Source organism: Bacillus rossius, chromosome 15, assembly GCF_032445375.1.
Source record: "Bacillus rossius redtenbacheri isolate Brsri chromosome 15, Brsri_v3, whole genome shotgun sequence".
NCBI lineage: Eukaryota > Metazoa > Arthropoda > Insecta > Phasmatodea > Bacillidae > Bacillus > Bacillus rossius.
Window position 1 is genome coordinate 25116639 of NC_086342.1, and position 16290 is coordinate 25132928.

The 16290-nt window shown below is 37.5% G+C and overlaps 2 protein-coding genes across 4 annotated transcripts in view; one reads left to right on the forward strand and one right to left on the reverse strand.

Moving 5' to 3' along the window:
• The window catches only part of LOC134539581 (uncharacterized), an 828445-nt gene that overhangs the window by 801011 nt on the left and 11144 nt on the right, over positions 1–16290 (reverse strand). The window lies entirely within an intron of this gene.
• The window catches only part of LOC134539580 (octopamine receptor beta-2R-like), a 697934-nt gene that overhangs the window by 252891 nt on the left and 428753 nt on the right, over positions 1–16290 (forward strand). The window contains exon 1 of one of the 3 annotated variants that reach the window (XM_063381736.1): positions 11325–11402. The exons of the other annotated variants lie outside the window; for them this stretch is intronic. The gene's annotated coding sequence lies outside the window, so the exon portion shown is untranslated. Of the gene's footprint in view, positions 1–11324; positions 11403–16290 lie in introns of those variants that run through there. 3 annotated transcript variants of the gene reach the window in all.

A 16290-nucleotide genomic window follows, 5' to 3' on the forward strand; every position in this document is an offset into this window, starting at 1 on the left:
GCAATGAAAACCACGTTAACTTTTCACTTCACTTTATAAACAGTCGAGTGGAAGAGAGATAGATGAGGCGCAAGCGTACAATGTGCGTAACGGGACACAGCGTAACGGAACAATGTGCGTAACGGGACAGTTATTCGTGCGTGCAGCCGGCGTTCATCGATTTATTAGACGTTGTCACGTCAAAAATAATCTCCCACCTCCCAAATACTTTTCAAAGGCTGAACCCCCTAACCACTAAAGTAACTTACCACATCGAGAGTTTTTTTTTTTTTTTCAATGTACATCAAGGCCACCTTGGTTGTTAAAATCACGCAGGCTTCGCAGCCACTCACTAGTCATTTTCCTCTAAACCCAACCGCAAACGAAGAATCACGGGTCACGCATGGAGGTTGTGGGCCGCAACCAGCGGTCTGGCCATCCTTGCGGGCCCCGGGGTCAGGTGAAGCGAGGTATTCGGCCCTTGTGTGCGCCATGGAGATGAACCCCTGTTAGTCAAGTCAGAAATGGCCACACGGGAGTGCTTCATTAAGCAACCGATCTGAGCCTTATTGTACGGATTTATATTATTTACGGTCATGGAGTATTTTAAATAACGCTAACCTAACCAACCTTACAAATTATTAACGATAAAAAACGATAACCTAACTACCCTCTCGGAAAAGAAAAACAACTTTTTAATACATGACCGAGCCTAACCTAAACTTTTACTTCAGTAAACTTCGTAACTGTTCGGGTCGTGGTTAAGGCTTTCATTCCTGTTTAGATGTAGGCTATCCATTGCGGAACAAAATTCACGTTTTACAACAATAAGTTCCACAAAATATCATGTTTATACTTTCTACGATTCCACGGCAACGGCTATTTTTATATGTTTTTTTTTTTCCTTCGACTAAGCGAAGCTTCTTCACGGTGTGTTTAGCAGCACCCACACATTACACAGCAACACAAAATTTACAACAGCCATTACTTAGAATTCTTAAAAAAAATTACGTAATTCATAACTGTCAAAAGTTAGGACCGATCATAACTTAATAAACGTAGCAACTTAGAAAATCATAACCTTATAAACACGTAACTTAGAAACACAACATAAATTAGAAGTGTATCTACGGCACACGCAACTTGGAACAGGGCATAACTTGGAAAATTCTTATCTCTCGTGCTTCAGTTGTGGACCGGGTACTTTAGCTAGCGCAGTACGTATGCGCAGGGGCGCAACAACTACATTTCCAAAGGGTGGGCAAATTACCTTTTTAAAAAGAATCATCGATCCCCCTATTGAAGGGGGGGGGGGGGTGTCCGGGGCTCCTCCCCCGGGAAATTTTGTATTTCAAGGTGGAAAATGGTGCTATTTAAGCAGTTTTATTATCTAAAAAATTATTACACAGCACTTTCTTTGCCCCCGTTTGCCACCACTTCATGGTTTCAGAGGGGGGGGGGGAATACCCTTGCCCCCCCCCCTCCTGTTTTTGCGCCCCAACGTATGCGTAACTCTTGTTCGTCGAGTTGCGACGCTCTCGGCAGCGCACGTGCGGCCCGCGGAGAGCTAGGAGGATGTGACGTCACGGGGGTCGGGCGCGAGGAATTGCGCCCAAGGTCAGCTCGGCGCGCCATCTGGCCGGAAGAGCGCTTGCGGCGCGCGGGGGTCAAGACCCGACACCGCGAACCGACGTACACCACGTTTCTGGTTTGAGGGAGTTGCTTTTTGACGTGACAACGTCTAATAAATCGATGAACGCCGGCTGCACGCACGAGAAAGGATGACTCGTTGTCCCGTTACGCTCATTGTTCCGTTACGCTTTGTCCCGTTACGCACATTGTACGCTTGCGCCGCATCTATCTCTCTTCCACTCGATTGGAACAACCATCAATTTGACTTTTTTCGAGGCACATTAAAATTTAAACACTCCCATTCGTTTCCTACTTTTCCTATCATCATCCTATCCTTAACAGAATAACACAGATTGGAAGAAACAACATGTATAAAAGTTGTAGTTAAAATAATCTGTTCGTTAAAGCAGGAAACATATTTGAATTAATGAGTGCAAATAAAAGGAAATTTATCAATTAAATTGTAGATTTCATTTCACTCCTCCTTTGTATCCATACAAAATAGTGATAATTCAATAAAATGATTCAATTTTATTCATAAAACTATGCAATTATTTCATCAATGTTATGTTATGACGTTGTCACGTTAAACTATCGTCCGTAAACCGACTTTACAGACAACCATTTTTTTTTTTTTTTTTAAGGGGAGGAAGTGAGAGGGAGCCAGCCAGTTGCTTGCCGTCAATCTGAGATAGTAATCGGGGCTGGGAATTCTTTAGAGTTTACGTCTCCCCACGTATGTAGTTGGAAGAGGGCGGGGAGCAGAAATGGCTGCTGTCTCCTTTTTTTCCGAGGTGAAAATATAATACAACCAGAAGCAAGGAGATATTGTCAGAGAGAAAAAAAAAAACGTAGTTAATCATCACACACGTTTGCTCGATTTTTTTTTTTAATCCTATAATATAGTTACGCTCATCATTAACTGACTGTAACGCCAAAGAGAAATGTACGGGTACTTTGGAGACAAAGTGCGCAACTATTAGCCTACTCCATAGAGATGTGTATAAAATAGAATGTGGAAGTGTAACAATAGAGTAACTTTTAAAATACAGCTGCGGCAGTGGAACACGCCTTAATGAATAAATTAAAGTATCGCCTTAGGAAAACCAATGCTTAGAATGACTTAAAATGCGTATATCTGAGAAAATTTAGTTTTAAACGAAAAGCAGTGATAATTTTGTTCTTTTTGGAAATATAAGTTTGCGTCACGGGTAATCATTTAGATGATTTTTCGAATTTTGTACTTATGCCCTTGCGAACATCTTTGTTTTTATTTTTTATTATACTCATATATTTAGATTATAATTTTATTAAAAGAGATTTTCTATTTAATATACAATATATGCTTTTTGGTAGATTTGCATTTTGTAGTTACGTCCTTTTAAATTTTTATATTAAGTTATTTTTTGTGGTCACTTAATTACTTGCCTCTAAAATTATCGGTAAATAGCACAGATGTTTGATCACACTCGTTATTTTGGACAAATGTCATTTATAGTTTACACCGTACGTGAAAGACAGTACACGAAGAACGAAAAAAGATGAATACTTAAACATACAGAAAACCAATCAAAATCAGTCGATTTAAACTGTTAAACACAGAGATAGCACCGATAGAATTCCGTGAAAGGAAACAATTGGAAAGGTATCCCAGCACAGACAAACAGTGGGCTGATAACGAGACAGTTGCACAACGAAAGCAAGTACAACATTGTACATTACAGTGTACAATTATTGTTGTAAAGGTTATTAACCCTTAGATATGGGTTAGCAGAAATTTATATTTTCAAACATTATTGCATAAAATTTCATTTAAAGTCGTAACATATTTGTTAACTCTACAATCGTTTTAGTATTTAATGTGTATGATAAATTGGTAAGATATTTGTTATCTTTGGCGACCAATCATATGTTAGTTTATGCAAGTACAAAATTATTATAATTTTGGACTTGTTTTTATAAAATAATATTTGTAAGTGGTAGCTATTAGGATTTAGTTTAGATTATATTATTACTTTATTTAAGTAACTTCATAAATGTTGATTTCAAATTTTAATTTTAAGAAGTTTAATAGTATTTACCTACAATTAAAAAAATCTTTCTTATTGGTGAAATGAGTTCTCATTTAAATTAACAGAGGATATTTAAATTGTTTAGAATAGCAAGTTAGATTCAAGCACCAAAAGAATATTTGAAGATTATTTTAAGTTTATTCCTCAAACGTTATAAAATATAGATATATACTTAATGTTATATCTTGAACGACGACTTCATGGCATGCATATACACATTCCTACGAATAATAATGTTTCATTTATAAATTTTAATCTATTTGATGAATGATAGTTGCATCGAATTTTAAAGATGCGAACAATGCAAAGAAATTTTTAAGTGCTTCCATTATTCGTTTAAAAACTGTCATTCAAACTAAGACATTCATTTAAAAGGCATATCTATAAACGCATTTTTTTTTAAAATGTGAGATAGTAATTTACGTAGGACTATCTGTACCAGGTTGGCACAACCCTGATCAGATGTAAGACATCTGGCCATCCCCGGATTATTTGGACGTCTACAAAATCGTGTCTTAGTTGAACATATATGGCTCCTAATTACAAACATTTGAATTACGGTATGTAACTCTTCATCTACGGTAAATATATTTTTAATCATTCATTTACTGTAAATTGTTTGATTATTGAGTAAAGTTTTTGTAAATGTTTTGATTTATTAAAACTCTTGTTGAATAACTTACCATGTAGATAATATTTAAGATTCTTCCCAGAAGTTCCCAGAGATACGAATTAGTCAAACTTGCTCTGCTGACTTTCAGATTTGATAAATTTTAATAAATAATTCCTCATGCATTCATAGTGAACTTGTCAAGTCTCTATGCAGAATGTTATAAAAATTACACACATTGCAAAGGTCTCAATAATGAATACATTGAATGTGACTTTACTGAAATTGTACTGAACTAAATTTATTCAGTAGTGTCTGTGAAAACTAATCTCATTACAACCAGATTGTGGTTCAATTTTAAGTGCACAAAAGACAAGCAGTCTGTGAATGGAGTTTCTTTATTGAAAGTATATTATATTAAATTAGCTAATAATTGTATATTGTTAACTACTTCAATTAACACCTTAATATTGGTTTGAAAAATAAAGGTATTAGTCTTTTCAATAGTTGTAGGTAAATATTGGTTCCCATCATTTTAAATATTAATATATTTTCAAATACTTGTCATTATCCAAACCACATATATTTACCTTTAAATATGTATACTGATTAAAACATTATTCTTTCAGCATCTTTCTGACAATTTTATCACATACAGAGTAGTGTTACGGTAAATTTATCATTTCTGGTGGGGCTCTACCAGAGAAAACTGTCATCCAAAGAAGGTCAAACAATACTTTCAGCATTAAGTTTACCCAAAGTAGAAAACTGTCGTTCCAAAGTGGAGTTTTGAAGACATCATGTTTATTGTTTTTGTTGCATCTGTCATATCGTTGTCAGTCCCCTGTTTTCGCCTTTTCTGTGAGATTCTTTTGACTAATTCGTACAACAGAATTCTCTGTGATGTCTTAACATTTAACATTATGACATTGGCTTTTTTTTGCCCCCTTTTTTTTGTGTATTCATACATCTTTGTATGTTCTTCGGGTTTTCTCAAATACATACAGTGCAAAATAACAATGCCGTATGTCCAAAATAATGATATAAATCATTCTCCACCAATGTAAGAATCATTCACAGAACGTTCATTCATTTGTTATTATGTACTATCGCATGGCATCATGGAATTCCCCTCCCAACACCCACCACTCCTTGAACATATTTGAATTCCAAGAACAAAACTCCCTATTTGTCGATTTCCAATCAATCCTTCCCCTTTTGTTTAGAGCTGTATACACTCTTGTCTCTTCCCTCTCTTTCCAGTAAAATGCGTATTGCCATCCGTTCTCGATTCCAGCGGCAAATACGTGCTTGTAAGCGACAAGCAAAAAAACCGACCGCAGTTCTTTTTTTTTTTAAATTTAATGTAACAAAAAAATTATTTCAAAATTAAATTCCAAACAATCATGTGTACCCGTTAAGTGTGATTATGAACATAAAGAAGTGCATGTAAATAACTTTGGAGTACATTCAATTCAAAGTTAACTATACCAGTTTCTGTCGTGTGAGGGCATATACTTCGATGATCGATCGCCAATACCAGAGGACATAATCTCACCAAGAATTTTACATCCCTCACCTTCAAACAAAATCATTGCTTTTGTAGCCCTTATCGGCCACCCTTAGGAATCATGCGCCGTTACAGTGTAATATTATATTTTCTAACAAAGTCTAAAGTTACAGGGTAAATTCTTGATTATACTAATAACGCAAACACAATTTTCATTATTATTACACCATTGCTCATAGTTAAGTCCTATGTCATGTCGAAACATGATTGTATACAAGTTGTATTGCAAGCAATCGCTTATTCATTGAATTCTTTGAATGATGGTGAAGCACAATTCCTTTCAACAAAGCGTTAATAAACTTCGTTGGCTTGCGTAGCATTTGAAAAATAAATAAACGGTTTGACTTTGAGGCATTGGTCTCTTAAAATTTAAAATGTTATTTTCGTGGTTTCGGCAGACAATCAGTCGCTATCATAAGAGTGGCAGTTGCCTACTCAGTTAGTTTAGTTTTCCTGACTTTATCTAAAATAAACGTCGAAAACTTTGGATGCGTATACAAGGCATTTAGTGGATGCAGAAATGCCAGGTAATATACGCCCCTAAATGCTTCTTCTTATCGCTAAGACCGTTAATATGCACAACAAACAGTACATTTCATCGCTGTCACGTAGTATACCATATCTAAAATCGTGTGCATGGTACGCGACACACCGTACGTATGGTTAGATGTGTACCTTGTCGATGTTATTATTTTACATTACTGTGCATATCAGTTAACTTAGTATTCGCTGCTTCAGACAAGCTGTTTTATTTAGTGTGCCATCGGATTTACATTTTTTGTAGCATTTTACACCAGTAGTGGACAGAGGAATGGTTGTCAAGGGGAAGGAATAAAAAAATAGAAAGAATTAAACATTTTTATCAAGTGTATTAAAAGACAACTTACATTGCTGTTGACATACCAGACCTACGTAAGTTGCTGTAGGCAACGAGGCTTCTCACATATTAAAAATTGCAGGTGTTGTAGCAGCTCATTTTCCATTACTCAAAATAACATACTTGCCTTCATTGATATTTTGCAAAATTTTTGCCAACTTCGTAAAGGGGCCTGAAAAGGGAAAGGAGGGTTTTATCATCCCAATAAACACCCCTACCTTAGTGTCTGCGAAAGTTTGAAAATATTTCTCATTTGGGTGAAAATATTTCTCATTTGTTTGTACGTTTTACCCTCATCTACGGAAGACAGATTCGAAAATGTCACATGGATTGGAAAAGTACATCATCAACACGACTGCTTCTGAATGTTATCAAAGACCTGGATTCCATTAATTACGCGAGGCGTAAAGGGGGGAGGAGTCGAACCAAATCTCACCCAATTTCAAATTTAGGGGAAGGGGTCTCGGCAAATATCACGTAATTTATTTCCCGCACGAAATAGTGTAACATTTGGAGAAAACTGGGTTGAATAGATAAAAACTTGTTTATCCACTAAAATATCGCTAAATCGTAGACAATAATATTTATCGCGTTTATACAGAAGCGACAAAGTCACTATTCAGACCACACACGAGTCTCCATAGAATGAATATTCTTTTACGAATTTCAGTAAGTTCCTATTTAAGTATTTTATTGTTCGATTTTGTCACTGTGATCCTATACTACGTTCTGTCTTAAATACCAATCTTAACAAGTCTTAAAAAAATTAAAATAATCAAGCAAATTATTTTTTAACAAATTCAACGCAATCAAGCACAGATTAACGTATTTACACTAAAAAATACGGTTTTTGAAAAATCTCAAATGGGTCAAGACAAATCTCACAACATATCAACAATATTGGAGGGGGGGGGGAGTCGAAAGATCGCCAAATTCGCCTCACGTAATTAACGGAGGCCCTCCCGAAAGCTCAGCTCTCGCCCGATTCGAAAACGGGATGGCACGCAGGGGGCGGAAGAGAACGAAGGAATGATTGATAATCCGACCGCTGGGGCCCGGGTCGGAAATCAGGCGATGCGCATTCCGATCACGCACCGACCTATGCGCTATTTATACACGCACACGCACGCGCCGTGCAAGGAACAGAGAACCCCGTGCGAGACGAAATGTTAAAGGCGGCGGTCCTACGAAGCTACCCCATCGGGCCGTGACGTCTGAAGGAAGCAACGATCATCTCCTCCGCATGCTAAAGTCGGTCGGAAACATCTCCGGTAAGCGAACACGGGAAGCCTTCTTTTCACAGACGAGAGAGCCAAACGCCCGATCGTGCATCTTCGGTTTTTTTTGTTCATTGTAAAAGGTTAGGTTAGCTACATTATAATTACTTTGACGGTTGATTTGGTTAGGATAGCTACATTAAAGATACCTACAGTGAAATCATGTAAACGGTTTCCTAGCCCTGGATAGCTACATATTAAAAAAGTTATTTGCTAAGCAACCATAAAATGATTTTACAGTATTTTTAATGTAGCTATACTCAGTGGCGTAGCAAGGATTTGTGCATGGGGGGTGTTAAGAAGCATGCCCCCCCCCCCCCGGATTAAAGCGGGGGGTCCGGGGGTCCTCCTCCAGGAAAATTAGGATTTTAAGGTGTAAAATAGTGCTATTTTAGCAGTTTTCGGTACTTAAATTTAAATATTGTAGTGGTAAAAATTTTATTAATTTTTAATATGAAATTTGTTTGAGTGATGAATAAGAAATTTAATTAAAGATTTTTTGCATAGGGGGGGGGGGGGGTTAACCCCTACCCCCCCCCCCCCCTGGCTACGCCCCTGGCTATACTTACCTAATATAACCAACCATTCACAATGTTTTAAAGTATTTATAATGTAGCTAACCTATCCTAATCGACCGCAAAATTTAATGCCACGCCGGTTTATACAATGAGATAGAACGGGGGGAAAAAAAAGCGAGCATGAACTTCGGGGAACTTCGGGTGTGGCTCTCTCGTCTGTGAAATGAATGCTTCCCAAGCGAACACGACTCGGCCGCGCGCTTCTTCCATGAACACTCGTTGGCACGGCGGGAGGCGATGTTTCCACGCGAATGAAAAAAAAAAAATACGAACAGGTTCCCGTGAATGAACAAATGGATGAACAGGTTCCTGTGAATGATTCACGCGATGGTAAGATTTCACTCTGACTCAAAGCAGTCAGTTTGAGACTTGATGACGGGAGCGGATGTCAATTCTGGAAACGTCGTTTATAGATTTTTTTTATGTCATACTTCTTTAGGCACGTTATGAAACAAATGAGTGAATTTTTACGATGCACACGCATCATGCAACAGAATTTAACACACGTTGAAAAAAAAATGGCTACACACAAAAAAAAGGCTACGTACAAATAAAAATTACGTTATGTGCTTTTAAATATTATGATTAAAGTGATTGATTTTGAACATTAGTATATTTATAGTGTATGTAAGTGATAGCAATTGTATTTATATACTTTTCAAGTGTATTTAAATAAGTGAGGTTATGTTCCCGTATGTATAAAGATGTCGGTTTGCTTGTAAGCTTGTATTGTCGATGTCAGGGAGTGTCTGCGGAAGGTTTAGTACTCAGTCTCCTGGTCGTTTTCATGGAGTGTGTGTGTGCGTGTGTGTGTACAAATATTTTTGCATTATAAATTATTTCACCATGTAATAAATAATTAATATAAATAAATAAGAATTAACAGCGAATTAATTTATTGTTATTATATTTCGATATTTAACTGGATTATTTTACTAAATTAATTTATTTTATTCATGGATTCATATTATTTTTTAGTACTTAGTATTTATTTTATTTTTAAATTTTATTTTGAATTTATACTTTACCAACCGTATTTGTATTATAACATCAGTACTTTTAAGATTTTATTTTAATTATTTGCATGAAAAACTTAAGTTTTTTATTACGCCAAGTAAGTACAACTTCTAATGCGCGTACAAAAGTTCAATCACCCATTTTTTTTATAGAAAGACCACGGTGTTCATCCCTGTTTTTGTTGTTGTCCAGATCATTTGTTAAATATTAGCGTTTAGTTTATGTGTGTGACGCTCTCTAAGGTTTTTTTTTTTTAATTATTTGCTCTTATTGTGGAAACATATCTCTTTTTCAGCCCACGTGTTCGTCTATGCTAAGTTTCATTCAAAATAAATTCTTCCCCCAGAATTATCTGTGCTCTCTAGTTACACTTGACATAAGCTGATAATGACTGATTCTGTGTGCGCTTATATTGTGTTTTATTAGAAGTTTTCTTTTATTTAAACCAGCAATTGCGTATTTCCATGATTCTATTCTAAATAATTACCTACGTGGATTAGTGATATACATACAAACTTATATGTACGTAACCCAAAATTAAGATATGTTAATAAATATTAAAATATGTATTTTCATCAGCAGAATGAATAGCCTTTATATTTACTTTAAAAAAAAGGATGTATTACTGTGCAATGGTTATCAAAATATCGAAAATTTAAAAAACGAAGATAATTTTGCAGTTAATCACACATGCACACACATTCTCTTTGGCTGTATAAACATCTTTTTTATTTTAATTTTAAAATCCAGCTGGAGAAGCCAGTTTTAGGACCATTCGCTAAGACATAAATAAGGGTGAAATAAGTAGGATATTAGGGTTTAAAGTATCGTCTAAATCGCAGTTATTATGGAGGGCAAGGAGTGATGAAATGAGAACCGAGCAAAGAGGAAGGAAAAGTAAAATTTATGAAGAAAAAATGCTGAGCCAGTCTTTCAGTACTCGACCAAGATGTGTAACATCTATACTCGGTAACGAGCATATTGGTGTGTTTTCATGTTGCAGATCTTATAATACGAAACTTCGACATGAATTTTCACCTATAATTCTTTGAAAAAATGCCGACCGTGATGAATTACGAAAAAAGTGTTTCAAACTTAATTTATGAACGCGAATCACACGTAGTTTCAACATCCGCCGCTAGAATTCGCATACCAAAATGTTATATTATATAATGAAACGACTCCGATAAAAGCGAAAAAAAATATGAAACAAAAAAACTAAACCCCGGTTTTCGACTTAATATTCGACAAGAAATTTCATTAAAATACTGCCCATTTGTTACAATTCACTAAATAATTAATACTATAAAATATCCCTTTGACTTTGTGAACCTTGTTTCGTGCCATTCACCACAGATGGCAGCACCATTGTTTCACATTTCCGTTCCATGTGACTTCCGTCCCATTCTTGTAATTACTCTTACCAAGTGCTGTTCACCGAGATATAATGTGTTATACATAAAAATTCGCTTGTTAAAAATTAAATAAAAAATTGAAATTTTATGTTTTACACTCAATAAAATAAATTAATTCGTACAATAATGCTTTCCAAGACTCAGTGTGTGTTTATACAGCTAAATTATACGTCGCTAAGAGTGTGTTTGTTTTGACCGACAATCGTAAGATGCAAGCCGGAAAAAACATTGATACGAAGCGTGTGGTACTGGGTATAGTAACGAGGACTTATCAGTGAGCTGTCACTTCAACTTGAGAGTCGTGTTTGTGACGTGCTTCGTAGTCAACTGTTGTACAGAAACATGTGACCAGGGTGCAAGAAGAAGCGATCTGATGTGAGTTTCATTTCTTAGGCTTAGAAAAAAAATTGACTAACTTTGTGGAGTATAAAATATAAAAAAAAGTAAGCTAGTTCTAATGTAGCCTCACAAAATTATAAAGCAGTTGTAAGAGATTTTTATTTTGTCAATCATTTTTATTTAAATCTTCTCATTTTGTATTTCACAAAATATAGCAGTTGAAAGGTGATTATACGACAGTTAGGTTTAGATTGCCTTCATAAGTTGAATTGAAATACATTATTTAAAAGAAATAACTAAAAATTATTTAGTAAACTATAGAAAAAAAATATTTCTTAAAATTTCGGTGTCGCAATCAAATTTTCTTGCGAGATATTTTTTTCCTAAATAAATTATTTTACTGATAATCTAGCTAACTTACGAGAAAGCGCGTATCTAGTACAGCGAACGACTGATGGAAGAGGGTGATTTGTTTTCGTTTCATTCTACCAATAGACATACCAATTAAAATAAAAGAATAAAATTTTATGTCATTTTTCTTTTACAGTGGATTTGTAATGATAAACATAAATTCCTATGTTATTTTTTAACTTTGTACATTTTTTTACTAACAATTCATATTTTATATAGTGTAACAAGAACGTATTAATTTCAGAAATGTAAGGTTTTTTTAAAGGTTTTATATGTAATTTACATTTGCCACTTGAAATATAACGACAGTAAATACCAGTAAAATAAAATCGTCGTAGCGGTTATGTCCAAGGAAAAAAATTGGCTCTTCATTGAAAAAAAAAAGCCAGCGAGGCTTTCACTACTCGTCAGAAATGTTTGAACACCTAACCTCGGTAACGAGCAAATTTATGTGTTCTCGTGTTGCAAATACACTTATAATACGAAAATAGGACACCGAATTTCACGTAGAATTCTCTAAAATAATGCCCAGCGTGATAAACATATAGGCAAATTTTGGTTTTCAACTACATTTCTCGGCGCGAAAACACATTCTATTTCCGCACCCACCTTAAGAATTCGTTGCCGGAGCAGCTACAACTATATGATCATTCAATTTACGAAGCAAAATTTTACACAGTTAATGAAACGACTCCGATAAAAAGGTATAAATACTTTAAAAATAATAAACCTAATTTTCGACAAGGTATTTCATGAAACTACTGCCCATTTAGTTGAAATTATTTAAAACTTTGGCTTTGCGAACTCTGGTTCGCACCATCCACCAAAGTCGGCCGCACCGTTCTTACACGTTTCCGTTCCATGCCGAGAACTGTTACACATCGAGGCGCTGAAGACCAGTGCGGTGTAACTCATCGTCTCTCGCCGTCTCTCGCCGTCTCTCTCTCCGTCTCTCTCCGTCTCTCTCTCCGTCTCTCTCTCAGTCTCTCTCTCAGTCTCTCTCTCAGTCTCAGTCGCAGTCTCTCTCTCAGTCTCTCTCTCAGTCTCAGTCGCAGTCTCTCTCTCTGTCTCTCTCTCTCTCAGTCTCTCTCTCAGTCTCAGTCGCAGTCTCTCTCTCAGTCTCAGTCGCAGTCTCTCTCTCAGTCTCAGTCTCTCTCTCAGTCTCAGTCTCTCTCTCAGTCTCAGTCTCTCTCTCAGTCTCAGTCTCTCTCTCAGTCTCAGTCGCAGTCTCTCTCTCAGTCTCTCTCTCAGTCTCAGTCTCTCTCTCAATCTCAGTCTCTCTCTCAGTCTCAGTCTCTCTCTCAGTCTCAGTCTCTCTCTCAGTCTCAGTCTCTCTCTCAGTCTCAGTCTCTCTCTCAGTCTCAGTCTGTCTCTCTCAGTCTCAGTCTGTCTCTGTCTCTCTCTCAGTCTCTCTCTCAGTCTCTCTCTCAGTCTCTCTCTCAGTCTCTCTCTCAGTCTCTCTCTCACTCTCTCTCTGTCTCTCTCTCAGTGTCTCTCTCACTCTCTCTCTCAGTCTCTCTCTCTCTCAGTCTCTCTCTCTCTCTCAGTCTCTCTCTCTCTCAGTCTCTCTCTCAGTCTCTCTCTCAGTCTCTCTCTCAGTCTCTCTCTCAGTCTCTCTCTCAGTCTCTCTCTCAGTCTCTCTCTCAGTCTCTCTCTCTCTCAGTCTCTCTCTCTCTCAGTCTCTCTCTCAGTCTCTCTCTCAGTCTCTCTCTCAGTCTCTCTCTCAGTCTCTCTCTCAGTCTCTCTCTCAGTCTCTCTCTCAGTCTCTCTCTCAGTCTCTCTCTCAGTCTCTCTCTCAGTCTCTCTCTCAATCTCTCTCTCAGTCTCTCTCTCAGTCTCTCTCTGTCTCTCTCTCTCAGTCTCCCTCTCTCTCTCAGTCTCTCTTTCAGTCTCTCTCTCAGTCTCTCTCTCAGTCTCTCTTTCAGTCTCTCTCTCAGTCTCTCTCTCAGTCTCTCTCTCAGTCTCCCTCTCTCTCTCAGTCTCTCTCTCAGTCTCTCTCTCAGTCTCTCTCTCAGTCTCTCTCTCAGTCTCTCTCTCAGTCTCTCTCTCAGTCTCTCTCTCTCAGTCTCCCTCTCTCTCTCAGTCTCTCTTTCAGTCTCTCTCTCAGTCTCTCTCTCAGTCTCTCTCTCAGTCTCCCTCTCTCTCTCTCAGTCTCTCTCTCAGTCTCTCTCTCTCAGTCTCCCTCTCTCTATCAGTCTCTCTTTCAGTCTCTCTCTCAGTCTCTCTCTCAGTCTCTCTTTCAGTCTCTCTCTCAGTCTCCCTCTCTCTCTCAGTCTCTCTCTCTTTGTCTCTCTCTCTCAGTCTCTCTCTCTCTCCGTCTCTCTCTCCGTCTCTGCGCGAACATCACGACGCATGTCATCAAGAGCGTCTGCGCTGATGTCCTCCGCTGGTGCACTTCGTCTTCATCACGCGCCAAGTTGTTCGCCCGGGCGCTGCCAGCTCCCCCCGGCCTAGATAAGGCCGGTAATTGCCACCAGTCTCGAGTCGCAGGCCTGCCAACCGCCGCCGGCCGCATGGGCTGATGCCCGGGACGGGGTTCCCACGAGATAACAACAAGGCTGCCACAGCTGGCAAAAAAAAAAAAAAAAACAATATAAAGTCCAGCCCTCACAATTATCTACTCAAACTACGGCCGTGTGAAAGGAAACATTCTTTAGCGGAAAACTACTAGACGCTGGAATAACCGAGTACGTGCATATCCAGTTTTTTCTCTTCCTTTTGATGTTTTCTATATTTAAAAAAATTTAATTATGTCTCTATTTTTACTCCAGAAGAAAGAGTTATTTTCACGTCCAGGTGAACGATCGGTTTAGTAAGGTTGGCGACATTTAAAATACCTACACTAAAATCGTGTAAATGCATTATAAATATACAGCTAAATGGGGCAAAATACATTTAGCTGACAGTTTTCGGTTTGAAAATGCCTGGAGTTAAACTGTTCAGTTAATATTTTTAAATCTAACGTAATCGTTAAATGAATTATTCATTGCACTAATAAAGGGATTATTTGTTGTCCTTTAATCCTTACCATTACTTACGTTAGTGATAAGGATAATAAAAAATTTCCATTCCAAAAAATGTTATGGTACTATGCATAAAAGCTATATTAATTTTAAACGGATGCAATATTTTTCATACTAAATGGAGTTACATTAATTTTATTTTAATACATTCCTATTTGTACCCATTTCATCCTACTGCGTAATTTGTGAAATATTACAGCTGGTATCGTGTCTATACACACACACATACACACACATATATATGCACATGGTGTTGGAAATAAATGGACATAAATTTATTTCGTGGCAATGAATGTCAAAATTAAATTTGCCAAATTACGGGCGCGAACGTAAATGCTCAAAATTGAATTGTGCGCTCATTATGCAATTCAATAGCAATTTTCAATTTCCTGCCATCTTATATATGCATTTAAGTTGACGATGGTTTCGGGCAAAACACGACCACTAAACGGAAAAAAAAACTCAGTCAAAATAATCCGGAAGTCACGCGATGGTGGCAGTAAGTTGTCCTTCGAAATCAACTTAAAATGTCGGGGCTCCGCCTACCTGGGCACGCATATGGATGTGCAGAGCTTCAGAAGAAAACTGTGCTATTTGAAAACTACTCAAGATACCATGGTGTCTGTTTAAGAAAATTATTTACGAATGCGATGGGGAAATACGAGTATTATGGTTGCCCCATTTGGATTTAAAATATATTTTTAGACGAGTAAAACTGCTTCAAAACGCGTGATTTCAGAATAATTTTATACCTGAAACATCCAGTTGTATTATACTTTTATCTTCATTTCTTCGCCAAATAATGATTTGGTTACCGCTCAAATCTCATATTTACCCTATGCCCTAAATCCACCCGAAAGCGTAGTACTTATCATCCCATCTCACTGCAGGCATGATCAGGTCGAACTGAAATTTCGGACTTATCAGCGGGAACTTAACAATCGGAACTCATGTGTGAGTAAGGACGGTGGACTGATCAGTCGGAACTGATGGGCTGACGCACTGGTGACGTCCCATCAAATCAGACTGCGGAATCTAGAGCCCTCTGTCCGAACTGCCGTGTGTGGGAACAGCGTCTCGCCAGTCCAAATAGCCAGCCCAAATGGCCAGCCCAAATGGTCAGTCCACATGGTCAGTCCACATGGTCAGTCCACATGGTCAGTCCACATGGTCAGTCCACATGGTCAGTCCACATGGTCAGTCCACATGGTCAGTCCACATGGTCAGTCTATATGGTCAGTCCATATGGTCAGTCCATATGGTCAGTCCAAATGGTCAGTCCAAATGGTCAGTCCAAATGGTCAGTCCAAATAGTCCAAACCATCAGTTCATCAGTTAAGTGTCGTGAGAGACATCTTTATTTTCTTTGGTTGCTTTGCTATTTTTTTACTTTAAAGTGCAACTGCAATTGCAACATCCAATGTTTCTTCCATATTGTACGATAAAAACGATACATCCAAAAGCAACAGCAAGACTGATCGTGTGTCCAA